Genomic DNA, 11,025 nt, shown 5'->3' on the forward strand with positions numbered 1-11,025 from the left:
AAGAGAGCTAGACAGGACAAACATGGTAACATCCCGGATCCAAAGGTGGCAGAGAAAGCAAAATTAATTATAAGCCTACTCACTCTGTTTTAAATTTTTATTAAACTGTGAATAATTCTTATTACGTCTTATGTTATATTTTGCGTCGTGTGAATGATATTACCACGTCGAAATTTTGTTAAAAACGTCGTTAAAGGTCTAAATCAGGAATCACTACTCTGTTTTCTGTAATTATAGCATAAGATGTCGGTGGTTCATTTTCGCGTCGTTTGTATTAAATTACTACGTCGAAATGTTTTAAACAAGGTCGTTAAAGGTGTGAATATTGAATCATCCCTCTGTTATCTGTAAATAAAGCATAAGACGTCGGTGGTTTATTCATTTCGTCGTTTTAAAAAACTAACCACGTCGGTATAACTACCGTCGTGATAAATTATAATAACGTCGATTTATATGTTATTGCGTCGTGTGAAATTATATAATACGTCGTTTGTATATAAATAACCGTCGTGTGTTTTTTGTTCTTACTTTTTTATATATCTTTGTTTTAGGATGAATTGCAAAAACAAGTCTCGGAAGGCAAAGTCACTGTATCTAGCAGCAATGATGTGCTGACCATGGCTTTGGGCCCCGAGCATCCAGGCAGAGTGAGAGGAGTAGGTGCTGGGATTTCACCAAGGCAATATTTCAATTTACCCAAACCACAGAGAGTGAGCTTTGACGACCGTTTAAATGACAGTTTAAGAGTTCTCCTTCAAGAAGAGACTAAAAAGATGGAAGCTAAGGCAAGGGAAAAGGCTTTAAGGATGGAGGCTAGAACGAAACAATTAGTAGAGGCTGAGAGGGAGCATTTCCTGAGTCAGCTTTCCCAATTAATTCCCAATTTTGATCCAAGCATGCTTAAACCCAGAATTAGCCAAAGTCCCAAAAATCCAATGTCTGACAAAGCAAGCTGCTCTGGAGGTGATGTGAGATCCCTACATTTTGAGGATGATATTGCCAAAAATGGGAAACATCAGGAAGAAAAGGTAACATATCTGAACTTTGAATTCTCTGTTTTTTTAAAACCATTAGACGTCGTTATTATTAATAAAACCGTCGTTTGAAATACATACCACGACGATTTTAAAAATAAACCGTCGTTTGTATTTCAATACCACGTCGTATTTAGTTTACTTGTTTTACACGCCATTAAACGTCGTTATTTTTAAAACTTTGTGGTTTTTAGACGACGGAGTTAGTCATTCCCGACGTAATAGATGAAGAGAAGAAAGAAGAAAAACAAGATGAAAAGGAGAAAGAAGATGACGACCAGGTATGTTCACATAACTTTGCCTTTTTTATTTGTTTTTCAAAATTCCAGACGTCGATATTTTTCTTTAAACCGTCGTTTGTTTACAACTTAGACGGCGGAATTTTTTTCTAAGACGTAATAAATTATTCACCACGATGGTTTTTTCACAGTCGTTTAAATTCTTTTCAGACGACATTTTATTCCTTAAACCGCCGTTTTTATTGAATTACCACGTCATTTTTTTTATTTCTTTAAACAGGTTATTAAAGTTGTTGATTATTCAAATATGGAGGCGCCATCTTCTTTAAAATCCCTTTGTCGTTATGTGGAAACGACACTCGTGCCTCAGGATAAGACCCTGCACTTTACAATTGATAAGGAGGTGTTTGGTCTAGAGCGCGATACCTTCCTCCTGCCTGAAGATATGACACAATTTGCAGGCATGGAAGAAATAGGAGCTACTGTCATTGCTGTATATATGAGGTTTGTCATTCTAAAATAATACGTCGTTGGTTTATTTATTGCGTCGTCTTAACTAACTAACCACGTCGTTAGTATGTACCGTCGTGATAAATATATTATAACGTCGTTGTCTATTTCAGTACGTCGTGTGAAATTTTATAATACGTCGTTTTGTTATACATAACCGTCGTGTGTTTTTTTGTGCTGACTTGTTTATATTATTTTATATATTTAGGTACTTACACGATGTTTTGAAACAAGCAAATATGTGCAGCATGGTTGGCTTTATCGACCCTGCTACAGTTAGTGCCAGCTCTGGCACAATAGCTGACAGATCACGACTGGTAGCAGCTCGACTTCAGAGGACTGACGGTGAACAGATTTTCATGATGCCTTACAATCCAGGGTTAGTCTCCTTAACAGGATTTTGTTTTTATAATTTTCAATAAATGACAGCGTATAAACTAACCACGTCGGTGTTTTATTTTATTGAGTCGTTTGAAACTACTAACCACGTCGGTAGTTATTTATCGTCGTGATAAATATATAATGTCGTCAATTGCTACTTTATTTCGTCGTGTGAAATATTATAATACGTCGTTTTTGTAAATAACCGTCGTTTTTATATTAATTTTGTGCAGCCGTCATTGGATCTTGCTGATTGTAAGAGCAAAGAGGGAAACCGTCTATTTTCTGGATCCTCTGCCAGGAAATCGTGTGGTCGATGAAGAGGCCAAAAACATCGTGAACAGTGCTATAAAAATTTATAATTCTCACATAGCCAGATCAGGCCGTAAGGCAGTAATTTGGAAAACTCTGTCAGGCACACCAAAGCAACCCAGCAGTGTCGAATGCGGGTATTATGTGATGCGCTTCATGAGGGACATCATCAGGGATCCTTCCTTGGGGTTTGAGAAGAAGGTAAGAAGAAATTACCTTCATACATTTTACGTCGTTTTTTGTTTATCAACGACGGTCATGTAAAATTACCGTCGTTGAATAGATATACTACGTCGGTTATGAAAAATATCGTCGTCTGTGATTGAATTTCTTTTTATTTATAAACCCTAATAGTCATTGTTTATGCAGTATGCCAAGGGAAAACAGGAAGCGCCATACCCCCAAGAAGCAATTGATGAAGTCCGGAATGAATGGGCAGAGTTTGTTTGCCTTCACCTGGAATAGGGGAATTATTGAACACTTGATATTTATGTATAATGTACAAATTTTGTCTATAATATATAATGTAAAAATTTGTTGAGGTTTTCTTAAATTAAAAAAAAACAAACATACAAATTGCGTAACCGACGTGTAATACTTTTCCAACGACCTAATAAAGTCAAAAACCGTCGTTTTTTGTTGTTTCGTTTTAAACAAATCCGACGTAAAAGGATATTTAGACGACGTTCATTGAACAATTAAGTCGTTTATGGTTTACAACGTCTTCAATTTCTTAAGGGTTCAGGGTAGTACTTTGTAACGACAGCGGTTAAGTCGTGGAATATATATTTTACGTCGGTTAGTTAAATATCCGCCATGGTTTCTCATTTAAACGACGTCATTTTAACAACTTAGTCGTCTATTACAATTTACAACGTCTACAATTTATTAACACTGACGTGGTTTGTTGTTGTGATAAGAATATTTTATTATTTTTATATCAAAATATTCAAAATAAATTTAAAATAAATCAGAAAAATGCAAAGTCAACTCCTATGAAGTCATTGATATATTTTCTTCCCCCTAAACCTTGAAAAAATTCATTTTGAATAACAAAAATTTAAAATGACCATCCAAAATAAAATTGTTTTGATGAGTCATAAAATCACTTCTAGTTTTATGGTTTAGGGTTTAGAGTCTAGGGTTTAGAGATTAGGGTTGTTATTTATTGGGGTTTATTTTTAAAGTATAATTTTTGGGTAGTCTAGGGTATATATTAGGCTGTAAAACCATAAACCCTTTTATAAACTTAATTTTTAAAATTATATAATTTAGTTTTAAGGTTTTAGGGTATTAATTGTTAACGACGGTGGTTGAGTCGTGGAATACATATGTTACGTCGTGCAGTAAAATATCCGACATGGTTTCTACTTTAAACGACGTCATTTTAATATGTAAGTCGTCTATTATAATTTACAACGTTTTCAATTTCTTAACCCCGACGTGGTTTTTCAGTCGTCTTTATATCAAAATATTCAAAATAAATTTAAAATTAATTCAAAAAATGAAGCGTCAAAATAAACGGCGTTACGTTCAGTGTTTCCGTCGTGGAATATTACATTTACGTCGGTTCTTGTAGAACTTTCGCCATGATTTTTCTTTCGACGTTTTAAAGAGCGCGCGCTCTAAAAATTTTCGCGCGCCTTAAATTTTTTTATATTTGGCTCTTATTCTTATACTTCTAACCCTGAACCCTAAAATTTTCAGATTTCGCGCAACATAACATTTCGCTCTCTCACTTCTGCTCTAATTAAAAGTTGCACTCTCCAGGCTCCGTCGAATCTGTGAGCTCGTCCAACCTGTAAGTACAAACCCTATCTTCCCCTTGTAAATTCATTGAATGATATTAGGTTGTTTTGTTAAAGGGTTTTAGGTATATGCTTTGCGATCTGTTAATAATGTGCTTATAGGTATGGGTTCATGGATTTTCTGTTTAAGTTCATGGATTTTCTGTTTAATGGGTTCATGGATTACATTATCTGTTATGTTGAATTGGGAATGGATTTAATTTTGTCGGATCTTTTAATCACCTTATGTTATGTTGAATTGGGAATGGATTTATTGTTTTCATGCTTGGTTTCATGTATATGTTGGTTTCTTGCTTGGTTTCATATATATGTTGTGTTCTTAATGGGTTTTGGGTTCTTGAAAATAAACTGAGACACGACGCCTTTTTAGGCATACGACGACGATTACACGACGGTTTATGAAAAAACCGTCGTTGTATTACTTATACACGACGGTTTTTTCATAAACCGTTGTTTGTATTACTTATATTAGACGACGTCTGTTGAAAATTCGGCGTCTATATATGCCAAATACGTCTGTTTTTGTTTAAAACCCGTCGTCTCTGTTGTGTATTACTTGCTATTAGATCTTTGTATAATCTGCTATAGTGATGGTCATTGCCTGTATTTTCACTTTATTATAGATAATAGGTTATAGTGTCGGAGATGGATAAGTCATGGATGCACTCGGATAGAAGATCGAAGGCATATGAGTTTGGGGTGGAAGCATTTTTGAGCTTTGCTGTAGAAAATCTTCTAACTACAACACATATCCGTTGTCCATGTGTTAAATGTGTTAATTTGAAGTTGTTTGGGGTTGAAATTATAAGGGATCACTTATACTTTAATGAAATTGACTAAAGCTATAAGAATTGAACATTTCACGGAGAACCTTGGGAAGCAACTACTAATGCTAGTAGAAATGTTGAAGAAGATGATGGCCATAGTAGGTACAGTTTTGTGTCTGAAGAAATTGATATGGATGATAATGATTTTGGTGATTTTGGTTCCGATCCGTATGAGTTTGCCAATGTGATTGGGGATGGAGATCAACCAGTGTACCTTGGTTGTAGAAAGTACACAAAGTTATCGGCATTAGTGAAGTTGTATAATTTGAAGGCAAAACATGGGATGAGTGATGTCTGTTTTACAGAATTATTGATACTTCAAGGCGATTTGCTTCCAGAAGGAAATACAATACCAACCTCTATGTATGAGGCTAAAAAGACTTTGTGTGCATTGGGGCTGAGTTATGAGAAAATGCACGCATGCCCCAATGATTGCATCTTGTATAGGAAGGAGTATGAGGATTCAACTAATTGTCCTACTTGTGGTATCTCAAGGTGGAAGGAAGGCAAAGATTCAATCTTGAAAGAGGGTGTGCCAGCGAAGGTGGTGTGGTATTTTCCTCCAATTCCAAGGTTTAAAAGGATGTTTCAATCACATGAGACAGCTAAGAGTTTAACTTGGCATGCTGCTAGAAAATCAATTGACGGTCAGATGTCTCATCCAGCGGATTCCCCGTCTTGGAAACTTCTTGATGATAAATGGCCTGAGTTAGGTAATGAGCCGAGAAACTTGAGATTGGCTCTTTCATCTGATGGATTCAATCCCCACAGTTCTCTAAGTAGCAGATATAGTTGTTGGCCGGTTATCTTAGTTACATATAATCTCCCTCCATGGCTGTGCATGAAACGAAAGTTCATGATGTTAACCTTATTGATTTCCGGTCCTAAACAACCCGGAAATGATATAGACGTCTACTTGGAGCCTTTGATTGATGATTTAAAATCTTTGTGGGATGAGATTAGAGGAGTGTATAATGCACATAATGGAGAATACTTTACACTCAGAGCTGCATTAATGTGGACAATTAATGATTTCCCCGCCTATGGAAACTTATCTGGTTGTGTTGTTAAAGGATATAAAGCTTGTCCAATATGCGGCGATGATACACCTAGTCACAGGTTGAAAAATGGCCACAAAATTTGTTACATTGGGCATAGAAAATGGTTACCAATCAATCATCCATATAGGAGGCAACGTGCAGCTTTTAATGGGAAACCTGAATATGGCATACCTCCCGAGCCATTAACCAGAGAAGAAGTGCTGCATATGGTTGAAAATGGTGACAGAGTTTGTTGGAAGAAGAAATCAATATTCTTTGATCTCGAGTATTGGAAATACCTTCCTGTGAGGCATGCCCTAGATGTTATGCACATTGAGAAGAATGTTTGCGATAGTATTATTGGTACATTGCTGGAGATCCCTGGAAAAAATAAAGATGAGATTGCTGCTCGATTAGATTTATTGAACATGGGGGTCAAAACTGATTTGCAACCCGAGTATGGAGAAAGACGTACTCGTTTGCCTCATGGGCCTTGGAATTTGTCAAGAGCAGAGAAGAGAGAGGTTTGCAATTCTTTCTATGGTATGAAGGTCCCTGAAGGTTATTCTTCAAATATTAAAAATCTTGTATCTTTACAAGATTCAAGACTTCTTGGCCTTAAATCACATGATTGTCATACCTTAATGCAACAATTGCTCCCTGTGGCAATTCGTTCTGTTTTGGAGAAGCCTGCAAGGTATGCAATAACTCATTTGTGCTTCTTCTTCAATGCTATATGTGCAAAGACTGTTGATGTTTCCAAGCTAGATAAGTTGGAAGAAGATGTAGTAGTTACTCTGTGTTTGCTTGAGAAGTACTTTCCCCCTTCATTCTTTGATATCATGGTTCATCTAGTAGTACATCTTGTCAGAGAAGTTCGTCTATGTGGGCCAGTATATTTTAGGTGGATGTATCCGTTTGAAAGATATATGAAAGTGCTGAAGGGGTATGTTCAGAATAGTACTCGTCCCGAAGGTTGCATTGCTGAGCGGTATATAGCTGAAGAAGCGGTAGAGTTTTGTACTCAGCATTTATCTGATGTTAGTACAGTTGGAGTGCCTTCAAGCCAAAAGATGGGACTTTCAAAGCCATTATCAGGTTGCACAGTGAGCGTAGTTGATCAGGACCTGTTGAATCAAGCACATCTATATGTCTTGGAGAATACGGAGGAAGTCCTACCTTATATCGAGTACGTATGAGTTTTATTCTTTAAGTTTCTATTTTAAATTATTTCTTATGTTTATCTTCTATATTTGGGATCGTAATGCTTGAATTTTTCGTGTCATGTAGGCAACATATGATCCACATCAAGACTGCTTATCCAAAATTTAGAAAGAGAACAAAGTGGCTGCAGCATAAGCACAATAGCACTTTCATTCAATGGCTACGCTTCAAGGTATATGTTGTTGAATAACATATTTCTCTTTTAATTTTCTTCTTATTTCTATGTTAGATTGAATTAAGATATGATTAATTTGCAGGTTCAAAGTGAACTTGAAGAAGACAATCATGGCGTATCAAAAAATTTAAGGTGGTTAGCAGCTGGTCCAAACATGGCAGTGCCATTATATAGGAGCTATCTTATTAAAGGTATTAAATTCAATATCAAGGCACAAGATGATGTGCGGACAACTCAAAATAGTGGAGTTTATTTACTTGCACATACCATGCAAGTTGCTAGTGCCAAGGATAAAAACCCAATTCTCTCAAATATGGGTTTCTATGGTGTCATTCAAGAAATTTGGGACCTTGACTACCAAAAGTTTACAATCCCAGTCTTTAGGTGTGATTGGATAGATAGTTCTGGTCTTGTAGTCGACGAACTTGGATTTACCCTTGTAGATTTGAGTAAAATTGGACATAGGAATGACCAATTTGTTTTGGCTTCTCAAGTCAAACAAATATTTTTTGTTGACGACCCGATGCATCGTGGTTGGTCGGTAGTGTTATCAATGCCTAATAGAGAATATAATGATGTTATTGGTGATGAAGTCTTAGGTGATGTGATAATTGAGTGTGAGCCATTTACTAGAGGGATGCCAAATGTTGACACATTTGATGAACTGGTGGGTGAGTTAGGCGGTCAAAATATTCGAGATGGGTGTGAAGATATATGGATTGAATGATGCTTATGTAATTGACAGTGTATGACATTAATTTTGTAATATATTGTAATGTGATTTCTTCACTTTCTACGTTCAAATAAAACACGACGTTATTGTCAACCAGTTATTCAGCATATTTACCGACGTCTTAAAGCAACGTAACAATGAAGAACCACGACGCTATTGTGAAGCAATTATTCAGGATATCACGTCGGGGAAGGATTAAGAACCGCCATGTAATTCAAAATAACACGACTCCAATCCCATAATACCGACGTCTAAAAAACGAGATATATATCTGAACGTTAAAAAATACGACGTCATCATACATTTTCCACGTCGCAAGTTCTTTTATAAACGAAGAGGAACGAAATGAATTCCGACGGTAATTCATTATAACCGCCGTCTAATATCAATTAAACGACGTTATTTGTAATACGGCTCTCATCATAATCAACGCCGTCTATATGTTCTGTAATACGGCTCTCATTTATTTGGAACCGACGTTGTTTAGAAGTTCAACGTCGTCTATATTAATAAGTGCGTCGTGAGTAATGAATACATATAAATACAACGTCGACTATATAAATGCCACCGACGTTGTTTCGCATTTCAACGTCAACTATATAAATACATACGTCGTAAATAATGACACTGACAACTATTTCCACGTCATCTTTTTTAGAAAAATCGAAGTGAAAAATTTATTTCACGACGGTTGTTTGTAAATAGGAGACGTAGTAGATTTCAATAACGTCGTCTTCTCATGTATTTAAAGACGTCATATTTTTTCTTGTCGTGAAAATTATATTTAACGGCGTAGTGTTTTAGTTGTCGTCGTTGTATGTCTATCTTGTGGCCTTGTTCTTTTAATATGTGTCATATTTTTCCTTTTTAACGACGGTGATTTGTTTGAGTTGGTCGTCTATTCTCATCCTCGACTATTTTTTAGAACTTTAGCAGACTAAACACGTCTGTTTTTATTTTTTTCGACGTTGTTTTATTTAACAACGTCTAATATTTATCGTCGTCGTTTGTTTCTGAAAATAGGACGTATAAATTTTGTAATACGACTCTCATATATTTGTAACCGACGTTGTTTCGTTGTTCAACGTCTACTCTATAAATACATACGTCGTAAATAATGACACTGACAACTATTTCCACGTCATCTTTTATAGAAAAATCGAAGTGGAAAATTTATTTTACGACGGCTGTTTTTATATAGGCGACGTAGTAGGTATCAATAACGTCGTCTTCTAATGTATTTAAAGACGTCATATTTTTTATTGTCGTGAAAATGATATTTAACGGCGTCTTATTTTAATTTTCGTCGTTGTATGTCTATCTTGCGGCCTTGTTCTGTTAATATTTGTCATATTTTTTCTTTTTAACGACGGTTTTTTTAGAGAGGTGGTCGTCTATTCTCATCCTCGACTGCTTTTTTAGATCTTTTTGCAGTACAAAGACGTCGTTTTGTATTTGTTGATGACGTTGTATATTTTAACAACGACGGTGATTTAGCGTCGTGGTTTATGAGGGAAAAGATGACGGTGGATTCCACGACCATTGAAAAACCGAATACACGACGGTGATTTACCGTCGTCTTTTTGCTTTTTTGTAATAGTGGTAGCAACAAACCACATAGGAAAAAACCATTGTAGTCCCGTATGCAACCCCCCAGTCGGCCTTCCTTTCCTACGGCGTCATTACAGTTGAGCACAAGGGTGTGATAAGGTGGGCGAATCCACTAAACCAGGAGGGGAGAAACAGCAGATTTTGATATCTCCATGCAATTTTTGTACTATACTAGCTACTCCATTGTACGCTGCACCAAGACCACAACCTCAGCTGTAATTCTTCCCTGCAAAAAATCATTTCACATATGCTAGATTTTCCATGCACAGCAAGCGAAACGGTCCAGGTCGTCATGTGAGAGCTCCTTTGCAGCCAACTGAAAGAGATTAGCAAAAGACATGCCATGGGCCTGAATATGTGCCACAAAACTTGTATAACACCAAAAAACTTTATTCTTCTTACAACTCCACAACACATGACCCGAATCTTCACTACCCACCCCACACCTTGTGTATGCTGGGGAATTCACAATCTTCCTATGAAAGAGATTAACTGCAGTTGGAAGAATATTAGAACAAGCCCTCCAGATAAACAATTTCACCTTATTTGGCACCTCCACAGCTTTCAAATTCTTTTCCAGAACTCTTGTTGTGAACATTCATCTGACACACCTTGATCTTCTTTCCCTTCGCAATGTAACCAGTTTTAACTGTTTATTTTTTGCAAAGTACCAATATTTGCCATCCTCCATATGAACAACAGCTCCTAGAGCAATCTCGAAAATCTCCTCCCGATCATCCTCATGAAAACATGCGGCCAATAAAGCTTAATTCCAGCCTCTAAAAGGAGTAATGAGGTCGGACACCCAGGTGGTCGACGCCAACCCTCCATTTTGTATCAGATAAAAGGTAAAAGGCTTAGGAATCCACCGATCTTTGAAGACATGTATGGAAAGCCCACTCCCAACCCGCCACACAAGCCCATCATCCACAACTTCTCTACCCCACATAATAGCCTTCCAGATCATAGAGGGTGAAGACCCTGCAATTGCTTGCATAAAATCTCCATTCGAAAAATAACGAGCCTTTAGCATTCTCCCCACTAGAGAGACAGGGTGTTCCAGAATGCGCCACCATAGCTTTATTGAAAGCTTCAAAGTTTTCAAAACCAATTCCTCCCAGACACTTAGGT

This window comes from Prunus persica, chromosome G6 (genome assembly GCF_000346465.2).
Source record: "Prunus persica cultivar Lovell chromosome G6, Prunus_persica_NCBIv2, whole genome shotgun sequence".
In the NCBI taxonomy this organism is placed as follows: domain Eukaryota; kingdom Viridiplantae; phylum Streptophyta; class Magnoliopsida; order Rosales; family Rosaceae; genus Prunus; species Prunus persica.